This window comes from Callorhinus ursinus, unplaced genomic scaffold, assembly GCF_003265705.2.
Source record: "Callorhinus ursinus isolate GAN/ISIS: 27379988/994484 unplaced genomic scaffold, GSC_fseal_2.0 scaffold44, whole genome shotgun sequence".
In the NCBI taxonomy this organism is placed as follows: domain Eukaryota; kingdom Metazoa; phylum Chordata; class Mammalia; order Carnivora; family Otariidae; genus Callorhinus; species Callorhinus ursinus.
In genome coordinates this window covers 4,779,250-4,795,414 of record NW_027397106.1, presented here as the reverse complement: position 1 = coordinate 4,795,414, position 16,165 = coordinate 4,779,250, and the positions used below count along the sequence as shown (strand labels likewise).

General features: G+C 49.9%; 2 protein-coding genes across 2 annotated transcripts in view; one reads left to right on the top strand and one right to left on the bottom strand.

Annotated features, from left to right (window-relative positions):
• RACGAP1 (Rac GTPase activating protein 1) overlaps positions 1-2,616 on the bottom strand; it is a 29,746-nt gene extending 27,130 nt beyond the window's left edge. Inside the window, exon 1 of the mRNA XM_073882009.1 lies at positions 2,250-2,616. The gene's annotated coding sequence lies outside the window, so the exon portion shown is untranslated. The remainder of the gene's footprint in view (positions 1-2,249) is intronic.
• The window catches only part of ASIC1 (acid sensing ion channel subunit 1), a 46,202-nt gene that overhangs the window by 1,282 nt on the left and 28,755 nt on the right, over positions 1-16,165 (top strand). Inside the window, exon 2 of the mRNA XM_073882007.1 lies at positions 1,569-1,744. The gene's annotated coding sequence lies outside the window, so the exon portion shown is untranslated. The remainder of the gene's footprint in view (positions 1-1,568; positions 1,745-16,165) is intronic.

Sequence of the window (16,165 nt, the reverse complement as noted above, 5' to 3'; positions counted from 1 at the left end):
GAAGAAAGTAAATATTAACTGTACACGTATTATCCCACTTAATCCTCCCCACAACCTTTAAGATCAGGAGCACTCATTGATTGCATTAGTCTGTGCCTCCTTAGATACCTATCATATGATAAGTTTGAGGACACAATATGTGTAAAGTGCTTTAGAAGTACAGATGAGGAAGCAGTTAATCCTATCTGGGGAGTGGGAGTGTTAGTAAAGCCTACAGAGACTTGATGTCAGGGACTTGAAATGTGAATAGGAATTTACCAGATTGAAGGGGGTGGCACATTCCTAGCAATGGGAGGATCCTGTGACTTCTCAGGAATGAGTCATGTGTATATTTAATAAATACACAAGCAAACAATTTCTGAAGGTTTAGGGTTGTGAAGGAACATTTACCTCAACCCTCGGGTGATGTTGGGGGTTCAGTGAGTGTGATGCCTTCTTAGGCAGCTTTGGCTTGAGGAAGGGAAGAAGCAAGCTAGAAAATATGTAGAGACCACACTGGGAAGGAATTGGACCTTGTCCTGTAATAGACACAATGACAAGACAATGGGGTTCGGAGGACTTTGACTAGGTTTGCATTTTACATGGGTCATATGCTCAGCTGGCATGGAGGATTGTCTGGAGAGGGAAAAACCTGAAAGTAGAAAGACTCTTCCTGTGTCGTTAGGGAAAAAAAGACATGGCCAAATTAGGCCAGTGGCAGGAGGGATGGAAAGGAGGGGCAGATGGGAAAGATATTCATGAAATGAAGTGCATCTCTTAAACGATTGGACCTAATGATTAGAAAGAGAGAAGAGGGCGCGAAATGACTCAGCTTTCTCTCTCCTTTTCACCTCTTGTCCAGTTACTGAGCGCACCTGTTAAGTATCTCTGGTGTGCAAACTTGTCTCCTCCCTACCGCCACCACCCTAGTCCAATTCAGTAGTCCTAGCCACCAATGAAATTGTTTACCCCTCTCTTACATTCTTTACACCCCGAGTGATCTTTTAAAAAATGCAACTCTAATCAATCTCTGTCTTGTTTAAAATCATTAATGATTTCAACTTCCTCCTCAGTAAAGACCAAAATCCCTACCAAGGCTCCCCTAACCTGGCCTGGCTTGCCCCTGGAGTGGCACTTGCTGACCCTTCTAGCATTTCTGTGCACTTCTCCCTCCCCACCCCCACTGCCTTTTCAACTGGCTAAGTTCTACTCACCCTTCCAGGGCAGCTTAAGAGTTTTCTGTCTGTTTCAGAGGTCTCTGAGGCCTGGAGCCATGCGTTTGTTAGAAGCTCCCTTAGCACCCTGCCCCTCACACGTCACCTCATTTGTACTGGGGTTCTTCCAGTTACCAGTTATATGGCCTTTCACAAGTCATCTCTGCCTTTGCTCACTCGTCTATAAATGGAAATCATAATAGTACCTATTTCATAGATTTGTTGAGAGGAATAAATGAAAAGCACTTAGCATAGTGCCTGGTACACATTAAGTGCTAAGTAAATATTCCTTATCTTCCCAACTAAACTATAAACTCCCAGCGAACTGAAGATGGTATTCCTCTCATTTACTGCTATATTCTCTTGCTTTTGCAGCTCCAGTAGCCATCTGAGTGAGCAGAAGTGAGTTCAGTGGGATGGTGGTAGCCATGAGGGTTGGACACACTGTCTGCCCGCCTACACCTCCCTCCACCCAAGGCACCACCACACCCCTCCCGTTCCACTCAAGCCCCTTTACTGTTGCACAAGCCTGGGGAGAAGACACAGAAAAGGTGAGGTTGTGTGTGTGTGTGTGTTGGGGGGGCGGGGGGCGGGGAGGAAGGTTCTTAACCCCCTTTCTTCCCAAACTACAGTTCTCTGGTGAGGGAGGCATCCCGGGGCTGCACCTGTTAAGGGAAAAACGTGAAAGCTGGTGCCAAAAAGCATGGGTTTGATTCCCGGCTCTGCCACTTATTGGAGGCGAGATCTAGGCTTGGTTACTTAATCTCCTGCTTCTCGAGTCTCACTCGCCGGATAGTTCTGTGGTGGCAGCGAGGTAATGGCTGTAAAAGGGCTTTCTGCCTCCTAACGCGCCGTCGGAAGACGCGTGAACACCGGGACGCGCCGCCCACGCAGCCGGCGGGGGGGAGGGCGGTCACCTGAGCCTGCTCCCTGCCCCCCACCCCCGCCGCCCGCGCCGCCGCCTCGCGCCGGGAGCCGCTAATGGGATTTATGCTAATGACGAGGACGCGGGTGACCGCCCGAGCGCGCCCGCGCCCCGCCGCCCCCGCGCCCCACCTCTCCAGGGCCGGGCCGCCTGCCCTGAAGTCGCGACAGAGGAACTGTCACCGTGGGTCCCCGGGCGGTGGGAAGAGGCCTGGAGGGGCGAGGGGAGACGGGCTCCCTGGCTGGTCCGTCTAATCACACCCGGGTGTGAGTCTTCATCCTTTCTGCCCGTCTCGTTTTCTTGCCGCCCGGTTCCTTCTCTGATCTCCATCTCTAGAGGTCTCACTCCCTACCTCCATTCGAGAATTGTTCTCCTTGTCAATTAAACCGAGATGTTGGGGGCACTTCTGCGTTCCAGGTAGTGCGCTAGGCAGGGAGGTGGGGGTGCGGTGGGGTACAAAGCGCGCAGAGTGCAGAGGTGGGGATTGTGTTCTGGCGTTCAGGGAGAGCCAGCCCCACTTCCGGCTGAGGATCGGGAAAGTCTGCCCGGAAGAAGAGACATTTGAACTGAGCTTTGAAGTTTGATAGGATCCCAACGGGGAAGGGAGTAGCAAGTGAAGTGGTCAGGAAGTTCTAAGAGAAAACGGAGAAGTTAGTTGATCCAGTGGGGCGGAAGTGCAAGGATCCTGGCTGGTGAGTAGGGGTAGAACTGGAAAGAATTTTGACTTCACAGTGTGAGGGGCCTTGAATACCGCTCCAAATAAATTCAATTTCATTCTCGAGGCACTAGTGAGTCATTGAAGGTTTCTGAGCAAATAACAGGACTGGCCTTTTTTTTTTTTTTTAAGATTTTATTTATTTATTTATTTGAGAATGAGAGAGCAGGGAGGCGGGAGAGTGGGGGAGGGGCAGAGGGAGAAGCGGACTCTCCGCTGAGGGGGGAGCCCCACCCATCCCAGGACCTTGAGATCAGGACCTGAGCTGAAGTTAGACGCTTAACCTTAAGCGACTGAGTCACCCAGGTACCCTGTCAGCCTTATTTCTTCCAATTTCTCTAAGAGAAGCAGCAAAGTAGAGTGGTTGAATGGGTGAGCTCTGGGTTATATTGGCCCTGGTTCAAAGTCTACTTCCATCACTTATGACCTTATGGGCAACTTGACTTCTCTGTGCCTCTATTTCCCTATCTATTAAATGGGGATGAGAATGATAGTGTGAAGGGCTGTTGGGAGGATTCAATAAAACAGTGTTTGCAAAACTCTCAGCACATTGCCTGGCACATAGTTAGTGCTCCAAAGGATCAGTTACTATTATTTTGTGTGTCTCCCTGTCCTCCTGTTTCTTTCGTGTCTTTCTTATTTTCTTTAAACAATTTTTTAAAAGATTTTATTTATTTATTTGAGAGAGAAAGAGCACATGAGGGAGAGGGAAAAGCAGACTCCCTGCTGAGCAGGGAGCTCAGGGAGCCCAGGGAGCCCAGGGAGCCCAAGGACACAGGACTCGATCTCAGGACCCTGGGATCATAACCTGAGCGGAAGGCAGATGCTTAACTGACTGAGCCACCCAGGCATCCCTCTTCTCTTTCTTTTGCTGACCCTTCTCCCTCTCATCAAAACAAAAACAAATCTTCCCCAATCCATGGTTTCCCCACTTCATGCCTAGGAACCACCCTCTCACAATTAATAAAATCAGTCGAACTAAAAATTTAGTCGAACTAAATCAGACTGTAATAGAACCAAGTCCCCTTCAGAAACACCAGAGCCTCTCCCAAGCACCCAGAAACCTTGTTTAGGGGAGGGGTGTAGTTATTGTACTGAACTCAACTCCCCCCAATTCCAGTCTCTTTAAGAAACAGAGACTTGGGTGCCTGGGTGGCTCAGTCGTTGGGCGTCTGCCTTCGGCTCAAGTCATGATCCCGGGGTCCTGGGATCGAGCCCCCCCGTTGGGCTCCCTGCTCTTTGGGAAGCCTGCTTCTCCCTCTCCCACTCCCCCTGCTTATGTTTCCTCTCCGGTTGTCTTTCTCTCTCTGTCAAATAAATAAAATCTTTAGAAATAAAATAAAATAAAAATAAAAAACAGAGAGCAAAGCTCGTTTAACCCCACTTTGTCCCATCTCTGACAACATGCCTGACCTTCAGTAGGTCCCTGCTCCATACGGGTGGTTCTCAGATGTTGGTGTGGATTAGAATCCCTTCCAGAGTTCTTGTTAAAACACAGATTGCTGGGTCCCACCGTTAGAATTTTTTGGGTTTTTTTTGCTCATCATTAGAATTTCTGATTCAGTGGGTCTTTGGTGGGGCTTGAGAATTTGCATTTCTAACACATTTCCAGGTGATGCTGATGCTACTATCCTGGGGACCACACTTTGGGAACCACTGCTCTCTAATAGCTATGGAATGAGAGAGGAAAATAGCTGGTTCTTTAAAAAGATCAGAGATTTATGTAAATCATAGCAAGTATGGTGCGACACCCTCACTAGCTTTGTGAATTTAAACAGATCTCCTCCCTTCTAGCTTGTTTCATCATCTGTGACATGAGGAGTGGTTTAAATCTGTGGTTCCCAAACTGTAGAGGCCATAGAGTGATCACAGGAGATTCAGCCCTTGACCCTATGAAGACTCTGAGGAACCCTCTACGTGTAACTGTGTGATTGCTGGGGGAAAAATAAAATACAAATGAGTTTTAATGATGCAGTCCAAAATTCAGTCATTATGTATTTTCTCAACCAACAGATATCAAAAATACAACTGTTGGGACACCTGGCTGGCTGAGACAGTAGAGCAGGCAACTCTTGATCTTGGGTCGTGAGTTTGAGCCCCACATTGGGCATAGAGTTTACTTTAAAAAAATATGACTGTTAACATGTCAGAATCATGGAAAATTTTTTGGAATGAAAAAGGTTGGAAACCTCTGGGCTAAATATCCCGGAAGGCCCTTTCAACTGCCATCCTACACAGCTGCACTGGTGAATGGGCTTTAGACCACCAGGGGGTGCTGAAACCCCATACTATGTGGAAACTGAGGCCCAAGGGCCAAAGGGCTGTTCCAAACTGAGATAGGGTGGGACCAAGGTTCCAGTCCTGGGTCTGTAAACCGCAGCCAGGACCTGTTACACATAGGCTCTGTAAGAGAGACGTATCGCCAGAGTTGGGGGAGGTAAGGGACCCAGAGGGGACAGTGACCTGTGTCCCAGGGCACTTAGCACTGTGCGTACACCTGTGGTAGTGAGTGGTAATTCCCATCTGGTTGGACCTTGAGCACCATTTCCTAGCCTGCCACATAGAAGGGTCCTCACATTTTACCTCGGCTATCTCCAGGCAAGGGGAAGGGACTGTGGGAAGAAGAGGTACCAAACAAGGCACAGATGGCCATCCTGAGTGGCTTTGGCACACGGCTCAGGGATGCAGGGAACTGATGAAGACCTGTGGAGGCAGGGAAGCCTTTCTGAAGGTGGAGTTGAGGACAATCAGAGAGGAGCAGGAAGGTCAGTTCAGGCAGGGAGTTCTGTATAAAAAGGGAAATAATTATCGCTTGATAATAGGAGGCAGCAGCTCGAGGCAAGAGGGGAGGACAGGAGAGGCCAGCACCCTCCCTCCACTCTCTCACCACACCCTCCACCCCACCCCAGCCCTGCGGAACCCAGGGCAGAGCTATGACCCAGCTCAGCCTCTCCAGTCAGGGATTTCTCCCTGGCAAGGGCCAGAGGGAAGGGGACTCCCACACACAAACCCCAGAGGCTGACTCAACCTGTCAGGATCCAGAAGACTTTCCAGCCCAACCTGAAGGTATACACAGACAGACAGGCGCTCACCGTGTTGGGACCCAGAGACTCTACATGCCGCCCCCCACCCCGCCGCAAACTGACTCTCTCTCTGTCTCTCTCAGGCTTGATCATAGCAGAACAAATGAAGAAGGACCCAGGGCCTGAGGACCGTACCCTCACCCCTTACTGCCTTACTCTTGCTCTAATGGGCACCCACTTCTCCTCCCTGGCCAAGCTCCGCTCATCAGCTGCTCCTCTCTTATGTATCCCAGCTGGCTCTAAGCAGTGAGTTCCTTCCCACAACCACTCTGCCCTACACAGCCCCTCTTCCCTTTTGCTTGGGCTCTGGGTACCAACCCTGACCCCCAGGCTGCATGTCTCCCAAGCCTTGTTCCTTCTGCCCTCCCACACTTCTGGCCCTTCCACGATACCTTTCGGAGGTCTGCCAAGCCTGAGTGCTCATCTAAGCAGAGAAGACCAGAAGGAGAGGCAGAAAAGCAGGGGGCATTCATATTGGCAAGGCTTCTCTGGACAGCAGAGTAGACAGCAGGACAGACAGGGGAGGCCGGACACTCTGGAGAGGGTGGGCACACCCTACCTTCCCCCATCTCAACAGGACCATCTCCCAAGCTTAGAATTTTGGCTTCAACACAAAAGCGTGTGTGTACACACACACACACACACACACACACACACACACACACCAGACCTGTCTGCTCTGCAGAAGTCTGCTTCCCTGGGGCCCCTAGAACCAGTTTCCCCATTGCCCATCAAGCCTTTCCCATCTGCTTTCACAGGGGAACCCTCAGTCATGGGTTTCCCCCAGACATCTCCCAGTTTTTGAGTCTTCCAGGCTTCTAGAGACAAGACCATATCAAATCTGGGATCACTACAGCTGCCCCATTTACAGCCCAGACCCTGCACCTCCCTCCCACCTCAGTGCATCCTTCCCGCCTCTGTGAAGCCTTCAAGGCTGGGAGGGAGGTCAGAATGGAGCCCATCTTGGCAAAATGAGAAAAGATTAGAGCAATACATTTGCTGTCAATGGCAATAAGGCTGCCTGAACAGGGGAAGAGGAATATTTGATTTTGGGCTCTCCAGGGGTCTTGGTGGAGGAACACTGGCAGCCTGCAGCCTCAGGCCTGATGGAGTGGGGAGGGCTAGTCCCAGCCCAGCCACCTGGGGACCGTGGAGTCCTAGCCTTCCCATCTCCATATCGACCCCATCCTCTGCAGTCACCTGCAGGGTTACAGCTCCCTCCTTCCTCCCCTCCCATCATTTCTCCCTTCTCACTGCCAAACTTGTGCTTTCCCCAAGCAGTTTTTCTACCCAGTGCAGGGTGATGGAGCAGAAAGAACCCTGCTCTAGGGGCTGGAGAGGAGGCCTGGGTTCTAAGCCCCCTGCAGCGTCTACGAGGGACTTCAGGCAAGTCATTGAGTGTCTCTGAGCCTGGGGCAGTGTGGGGTTGGGGGACCACAGGGCATTTGGCATCCTGAGGTCAGCTCAGCCGTTCACCACTTTAGTGCTCTTGGGTCACGTCACTTAACCTCTCTGAGCTCCCATTTGTTCATCTATAAAGTGGAGATGAAGCAAATAATAAGGCCTGTCTATGTCCTAGGGTGGTGGTGAGTGTCAACAAAGCCTCAGGATGAGAAAACTGTAAACAAGTGTGGCATAGCATTGTGTCCTTGTTACATGGGGATTCTGGTATGTTCCCTGGCCGAGGATGGGCCTGAGCTTCATCCAGAAGCTCTAGAGGGTTCCTTCCAGCCTTAGGATCGTGGCTCTGGGCCCCACCCACCCCAGTGGGCAGACGGAGTAGTTTCTCTGGAAAAGGCAGATGAGGGTATTTTTTTTTTTTTTGGTCAGACAGGCCTGAACTAAGGAGTTGACTCTCCTGGGCCAATCCTGGAAGACATTCTGGAGGGGGAGGTTTTAGAAGCGCTGGTCAATTAATGTCTCTTCCCAACCTCCTACCCTCGTGTTTATAGGCTAGCTGCCCTCTGGAGTTGTGCAATGGATGCAAATGAGACAACCTCTGCCCAGCCTCCAGGCAAATGGACAAGGTGCTAGGCTGGTTAGGGTGCAGGGAGCCTAGGGGATGGAATTAATATTCATTTCCAGGCTGCCCAGAAACATCTGCAGTGTTTTTCATATGATATCTGGTCTCTACATCAGCCTGAGAAGGAGATGTAACCAACACGAGGTTGGATAACTTGCCCATTTTTTATATGCTGGAAGGATGTGTGACTCAGATGGGCTGGACAACATCACTCCATGCTGCCTCCAATTGGAGCAAAAGGTTTGAAGCTTCAGTCCCAGGCCTGGTTCCTTTGGCTGAGCTGGAAACCTGGGCAGAGCTTTAAGAGGATGGCACTGCTTAGCCAACTGAGCACAGAGAATGCTTTGGGAAGTATAGAGCCCCGCACAAATGCATTATACCTTCATGTGCTTCTTTTCCGGTTCCAACTTCATTTCCCACTGCCCCCCTGCATGGTCCTCCCCTCTGGCCAGATCTCACTTTATTTTCCACCTGACACATCAGGCTGATTCATGTCTTCCCCTCCCCCTTTGCCTATCTAGATTGCACCCATCCTTTGAGGCCTCCATGAAGCCTTGCCTACCATGCAAAATGGCAATAAGGATAGACTTCCTTGACTTACTGTTCACTTTTTATGAACGTGTCCCGATCCCATAAGAGAGTCCCCAACTGATATCTCGTAGTTCCTGCAGGTCAGGAAGCTGGGCATGGTTTAGGTGGGTGCCTCTGGCTCATTTTCTCATAAGACTGCAACCAAGGCAGCAGCAGGGGCTACAATCTCATCTGCAGTCTCCACTGAGGGAGGATCTCCTTCCAAACTCACACACGTGGTTGTCGGGAGGATTCAGTTCCTCTTGGGCTCTGGGGCCTTGCTGGGTGTTGGCCTGAGGCCTCCCTCAGTTCTTTGTCCCCATAGTGTAGGCTGGTAACATGGCAGCCGGCTTTCCTCAGTGCAAGTGAGAGAGCACCCAGGACAGAAGCTACAGTCTCGTTGTAACCTAATCTTGATGTAACGTCCCATCACCTCTGCTGTATTCTAGTCACTAGAAATGAGTCATTAAATACAGCCCATACTTTAAAAAAATTCTTATTTGAGTATAGTTGACACACAATGTTACATTAGTTTCAAGCGTACAACACAGTGATTCAACTTCTCTATGTATGTGCTGGGCTCCCCACAAGTGTAGCTGCGGTCTGTCACCATGCAATGCTCTTCCAGTACCACTGATTCTGTTCCCTACGCTGTGCCTTTCATCCTGCTGACGTATTCACTCCATAACTGGAAGCCTGTATCTCCCCCTCCCCGTTTTGCCCACCACGCCCCCCCCCCCACTCTGGCAACCATCAGTTTGTTCTCTGTATTCAGTAGGTCTGATTCTGCATTTATTTTGTTTAGTCATTTGTTACTTTAGATTCCATATATGAGTGAAATCATATGGTATCTTAGTCTGACTTATTTCACTTAGCATAATACCCTCTATGTCCATCCATGTTGTAAAAAATGGCATATCTCATCCTTTCTTAAGACTGCATAATATTCTTTACACACACACACACACACACACACACACACACACAGATCACATCTTCTTTATCCATTTGTCTCTTGATGGACACTTAGGTTGCTTCCATATTTGGCTATTGTAAATAATGCTGCAGTAAACATGGGGTGCATATATCTTTTCAAATTAGTGTTTTTGTTTTCTTTGGGTAAGTATGCAGTAGTGCAATTACTGGATCGTAGAGTAGTTTGTTTTTTTTTTGATCGTAGAGTAGTTCTATTTTTAACTTTTTGAGGGAACTCCATACTGTTTTCCACAGTGGCTGCACCAGCTTGCATTCCCACCAACAGTGCACGAGGGTTCCTTTTTCTCCACATCCTCGCCAACACTAATACAGCACATACTTGAGGGGATAGGATTACACAAGGGCATGAATACTGGGAGGCAGTGGCCTGTGGGAGTCACCTTAGAGGCTGCCTATTACAATGGTGATGGTGGTAATGATGATGGTGGAGGAGGAAAGATGGAGAGTATGATTGCATCAGGGATGGTAGGATGTCAGAGAGTGAAAGTATTAGTGTCCAAATTAAAGTTGAAAAGTGGTTCCTCCAAACTAGATCTGGGCAGAGAAGTGCCATTGACTAGAACCAGATATACAAGACCCACTCTCCTCCACTGCACTCTAGCCCCATCCCAGGCCCATGTCCATTCCCTTCCCCTAGAGTCCTCCCTCCCTATTGCTTTCTTTACCAATCACCCCCACCCTAGGCTGATGTTCTCCTTTAGGCAATTAATGAGCTAAGTAATGGCCAAATGGGGAGCAATTACCACCAGCGATCAAAGGTGGGAAGAAGAGAGTGGTCAGAGGGCCAGGGGAGACAGAGAGGTGCTGCCAGTTCGGGGGCTGGGCTGCTGTTCTCGCAAGTTGGATAAAGCCATCCACCTGACCCTATACTGAGTCCTCATGTCCTCGGTCTCTTGCTCCACATTCCCATAGGACAAAGCCCACCACCACCATCACTTTATCTTCCCTCTCTCGATTCTTCACATAGGTTTTAGGCTAGAGCTTTGCTAAGCTCAGGGTAGCCCATCCTCTCCAGTCCCCCCTGCCTCTAGCTCCTTCCTCTAATCTCTCCCCACTTCTGACTACCTGCTATTTCTTAAAATCCCCCCAATATTACCTCTGTTCTTTGATAAGCACAGAAGAGGCTCATCTTTTCTGATGTCTCATACCTTCCATGACTATCACTAAGCCCCCTAATCCTACCCCAGTGCCAAGGTTTTTAGGTCTGGTAAGCCAAAATAAAGCCTATTATCTGGAAAAGTCTCTTTAAGCAGCCAGGTGATATTGGGTGTCATGGACCCAAGTCCTTTTGCAGTAGAATCATCAGGTTGAGTGACAGGGGTAAAATATATTAGATTGGGAGTAAGGAGACCAGGATTCTAATCCCAGATTTGTCACTCACTAACCATGCCACTTCTGCTCAATGTCCTCATCTGTTTAATGGTGGTAGTTGAAGACGGAGGGGAGATCAGATGACCTCTGAAGACCCCGCCAGTTCTGAACTTCTCTGGTTCTAATTCCCATGAGAATGTGGAGGTTGAGTGGAGCATGATGGCCAGGCTAGAAGGCCAAGGGCCATGTGGCTGACAGAATAGTGTCTGCAAAGGATAGTCAAACCTGGTCATAGTGGGGAGCCTTTCGCTCTGTGCACCATAGGGCCCCAGGGCCACCCCAGCCTTCCTTTCCCGCATTTGCCCAGGCTCCCCACCCCCAGGTGCATGACCTTAGAATTGCTGACCCCCACTCTGGCCCTCATCAGCCTGTCCAGACAGTCCCCATCTGCCACTTCTGTTTCTAAGATATCACTCACCTCTTTTGTTTCCTTCCTTCCTCCCAACACACCCATATTGTCCCCACCCTCATTCAGACCTTAGCCTCTTCTCTCCTGGACCTCCAGAAGATACACCTGACTGTCCTCATGCCTCCCACCCACTTGGTCTGCACCACATCTCTCTCTCCTGGTTCTTCTCTTTGACCATCTTCCTCAGTTCCCTTTCTCTTCCAGCCTCCTTTCCTGCCTCCCATCCTGCTGCACACCCCTTAAATTTGGGTAAACTCCCTAAGGCTTTGTCCTTGGCCATCTCATAATGGTAACATAATAACAAAAGCAAAAACAACTAGGATTTAGTGGTTCTTATACACCACAAAGGACCTTCACATGTATTTTTATTTGATTCTATGAGGTACACTATTCTCTTCCATTAAATAGAAGTCAATTTTGCCTTCATGGAGTCTCTGAAAACTGTCCTTTCCTTTTTATTTCCATTGCCACTGCTTTAATTCAAGCCTTTAATGCCTCATCTTAGACCCTTGCTTCAGCGCCCTAGCTCACAATAGTGTAGGTCTTAGCAGCACAGTTGAAGGGAAGGATGTAGTTCCAGTTAACCAATTGACCAAGGGCTTTAGACTTAGTTGAACCAGACCAGGCCCCACTCTGAACACAGTGGCTGTACTGTAAAGATAAGGCACTCAGAAGTAGAATCATTCTGGGGAAAAGATTAGGGTCACACACAAAAATTCAGAATCTGTGATTGGTCCAAGCATAAAGAGGACAGTTCCCTGATGAAATAGGTGAAGGGCTGCATAATGAAGTCCAGGAGAATCTCTCTGGAAGCCCCACCCTACCGGGACCCTGTGCCTGGTCCCAGATCAACTCCAGGCAACCCAATCTGCACCCTCAGCCTGCTGGAGCGGGTAAACCTTGACTCTCTAGGTTAAGTCAGGAAAATCCTGCCCCAGGAAGAAAAGAGAATAAGAATGAAGAAAATAATATTAGAAATATTGAACAAAGAAATTTAAATTCATGATATTGTTTTTGTAATGAATGGGCTTTTGAGGGGGGACAACCATTGTAATATTATTTGGGTTTTTTAAAGATTTTATTTATTTTTGAGAGAAAGAGAGAGCACGAGTGGGGGGAGGGGCAGAGGGAGAAGCTGACTCCCCGCTGAACAGGGAGCCTGAGGTGGGATGCAAGACTCCATCCCCGGACCCTGGGATCCTGACCTGAGCCAAAGGCAGACACTTAACCGACTGAGCCACCCAGGCGCCCAGTAATATTGTTTGTTTTGTCTGCTCTTTAAGATGTTGAAAGTTTTTAAGAACACCTGATTTATGAAGAGTTGAATTAACTCCATTTGCAGTCAGTGTTTAAATATTTGGGGAAATACAATTTGCCAAATTCATAAGTTTTTTATTTATTGGTTGTATAAGTGGTATGAGAATATTTAGGGAAATGTTAATAATTGAATAAAGATTAATAAATTGGACATCAAAGTAGAAAAAAATGATGAGTATTCTCCTCCATGCCCCAAAGTGCTTGAGACATTAAAGAATTTATCATCCTAAACTTCCCATTTGTGATTTCTGCTGTCTTCAATTAATTCCCATCCTCTTGCCAAGACCTCTGTGACCCCATTTGCTCATCTATAAAATGGGATAATATTACCACCTACTTAGAGGGTAGCTGTGAGTATTAAATGAGAAAATTGCTTCCATAGCACTTAGAACAATACCCAGCGCACAACAGCTCAATAATGTTGGCTATCTTTATCTTTCCCCAGTACCACTTTAATCATGCCACCTCCTGCTCAAAACCTTGCAGTTGCTCCCCAGTGACCCCAGACAAATGCAAGCTCCTTCCACATGTCAAGAACCTTCATGTCCTCACCTGTGCCAGCTTCCCAACCTCGGTCCCCTATTCCCCCTCACCCACCAGACAAAGTTACTATCTCTTTGCTTTACCCTCAGCCTCTATGACCATTTCTCCCATTTCTTCCTCCTCCTAAAATGCTTTTCCTCCTTCCTATGCCATTATGGCTAACTCAAACTCCTACCCATGCTTCAAAACCCATCTCAAATGCTCCATCCTCCAGGACACTTTCTTGGTCATCTTCAACTCTCTTCCTCCTTGGAGCACTTGATTAGTAGTTCTTTCCTGGCAAGCATCACATTCTGTCATGCATCACAGTCCATTACTTATGTGTCTGGTCCTCCCAGTGGGGCCATAAGCTCCTTGAAGGTGAGATTCACTTCTAATATTGATCTTGTGGGACACATGGCTGCCCGGCCCAGATCCTGGTGCATAAGAGGTGCTCAGTGAACAGGGTTAGATTCCTTTAGCTCAGGGGTGATTGTGTCATCTAAGCAGAAGCAGCAGGGACCTCCAGGCTCCCCAGGCCAGTGTCCCCACCCTCGCTGGCCTATGTAGACCCTAGAGGCACAGGAAACCGAAGGAGCCAGCAGTCTGTATGTGCCAGGGCCCCTGGGGCAGGTGGAAAAATGGCAGAGCCACATTCCAGGAGCATGTGGAGCTCTATCTGCTCAGCTCATCAGCATTCTCCCAGACATTCAACCCCTCAGTCAGTCAACATTTTTTTTTCCTTTGGATTCTCATGTGCCAGGCCCCTTGTGGGGTGTGACAGACACTAATGCTAGTGCCGCTTCCCTAAGAGGTATGCCCGTGTGCCCAGAACTCCTGTGTGTGTACATATGTGTGCCCACACATGCGCCCCACGTGCCCGAGTCTCTTCTCCTGACAAGCCGAGCAGTCGGTAAGCCCAGGCTGAGAGGGCTGCCTTTTACCCTGTTTCCAAACAACTCCCTTTTCTGCGCCAGAGCCCTGCTTCTCCCTTCTGTTTGCCCCTCGCCTCCTCCTCCCTCTGTTGGGGCTGCCGCTGATGATGAAATTTGGCTTGCAACACCCTCTTCCTCCCCTTCCTGCAGGCCTGGGAGAGGATTAAGCCGCTGGAGTCTGAAATCGGAAAGATCCCAGCTTCTGCTCCCCAGCACCTCCCCACGCCCCCTCCTCCTCCCCACCCATGCAAAACCAGAAAATTAATCTTCCCTTCTGCCTGTGATATGGCGGGCTGCATTACAAGCTGGGCGTCGAGATAAACCGGGGAGCCGCGGGACAGCGGCCCAGCGCAGGGGCCCCGGGTGGGGCCGGCCTGGGAGATAAGGGCCTCCCAGCCCCATGAATTATTCACCGGCACTTCCTCCTCCTGCTCAAAGGCTGCCCTGAGCGCTGAGATTGCTCCTTCCAGAGGGGCCTGGGTAAGGTGGGAGGAGGGTCCGTGGGGAAAGGCATGGGCTGTGGAATGGTCCTCCTGGGGTGGGGGAGGGAGGCAGGGAGAGGGGAGGGCTGCGCTCAGCTGAGGGACAGCTCAGAGACATAAGTGCCCCACTGGGCCAATTGTTGCAGAGGATGGAGGATGTCCCCAAGCCCAAGGGACCCTCAGATCCAGCTATGGCCCCCAGGGATGCTCCTCATTTATGCAACTCACTAAACACTTTTGAGCAGCTATAAGTGCCAGGCCAGGGCCAAGTCCTGGCATCCTGGAGCTGCAGATGCAGTCCCTGCCCTCAAGGTACCCAGGATCCAGGGCACCTACTGAGTGTGGGTAGAGCACAGTCACTGCCCCTTTCCATTTGCCTTGTCCACAGCCCTTACCCCCTTCCCTCCTGTGGAGGTCTAGATAGCTACTACCCCTTCTGGGGAAGCACTTCACCTTGAGGAGGGGGTGCGAGGACAGACCTGCTCTCAGGGCAGCCAGAGCTCACGAAACAGAGACCAAGGCAGCTGGTGCAGCAGGGAATGGGAGGTCAGTGCTAGGGTGAGGGATTAACCAGGGAAGTTTCCTGGAAGAGGAAAAGACCCAGGCAGTCTGTGGGTCTTTTGTTTCTCCTTTGTTCACTCTTCAAAGAGCCAGAATTGTAAAGCAGGGAAGGGACCTTAGTGGTCTCTTCCGTATCTCGCAGTCTCCGTATCTCGCAGTCTCCGTATCTCGCAGTCTCCGTATCTCGCAGTCTCCCGTACCACCTTCTCCTCATCCATTCTCCCCTCTCAGTCTCTCTTCCCTCCTCCCCCCCACCAACATCTGCCCTTTTAATCTCTGCCTTGGCCCCAATTTCTCCACCTCTCTCTTGCACTCTGCCTTTCTCTGTCTCTCAATCTCTCTGTTTTCTCTTTAATCATCCCTTTCTTCTGAAGCCATGACTCCCTGAGTGTCATGATGACACACAAACTGGGATGTATGATGGAAGAAAGGTGCCCATCTCTTGGACCCCTTCCGTGGGGAGGAAGGGAGAAAAAAGAATGGTCCAGCATGGTCCTGAATGTGGACGAGAATTGTCAAGACCCTGAGAACGTCAGCAGAGAAGCACTGACACAGGAAAGAGACAGATACCACCCCTCTGAAGAGCCAGGAGTGAGAGGTGCTAGGAGAAGGTAAGGACCAGAGGAGACCCCTTCAAATTACAGAGGTAGGGACTCAGCCTGGCAGACGACCTTGAACCTCCTGACTCCTGGAGCCCCGCTGCACTCCGTGTGAGTGAACAAGCCACATTCCCTGAGACCCACATTCAGTTGGAGAGGAGTGATAAGGGGAGTGGGAGAAGGGGTGGAGAGTGAAGTGGGGCTAGAGTAAGAGAAGTACATGGGGAGAAGGGTGAGCCCCAAAAGATGGAAGAGGCAATGACTTGGGTGGGAAAGGGAAAGGGAGGGCAAGCTAAATGGGGGAGGAGAGAGATCAGAGACAGGACAGGTAGAAGAGAGGAAAACAGCATGCGGTTGAAGGGAAAGGGCGAGGGTAGCAGAGAAATGAGCCAGGAGGGTAAGAGGAGCATTTGGACCAGAGAAGAGAAAGCGGGGGGGGGGGGGGGGGGGGGGGGGGGGGGGGG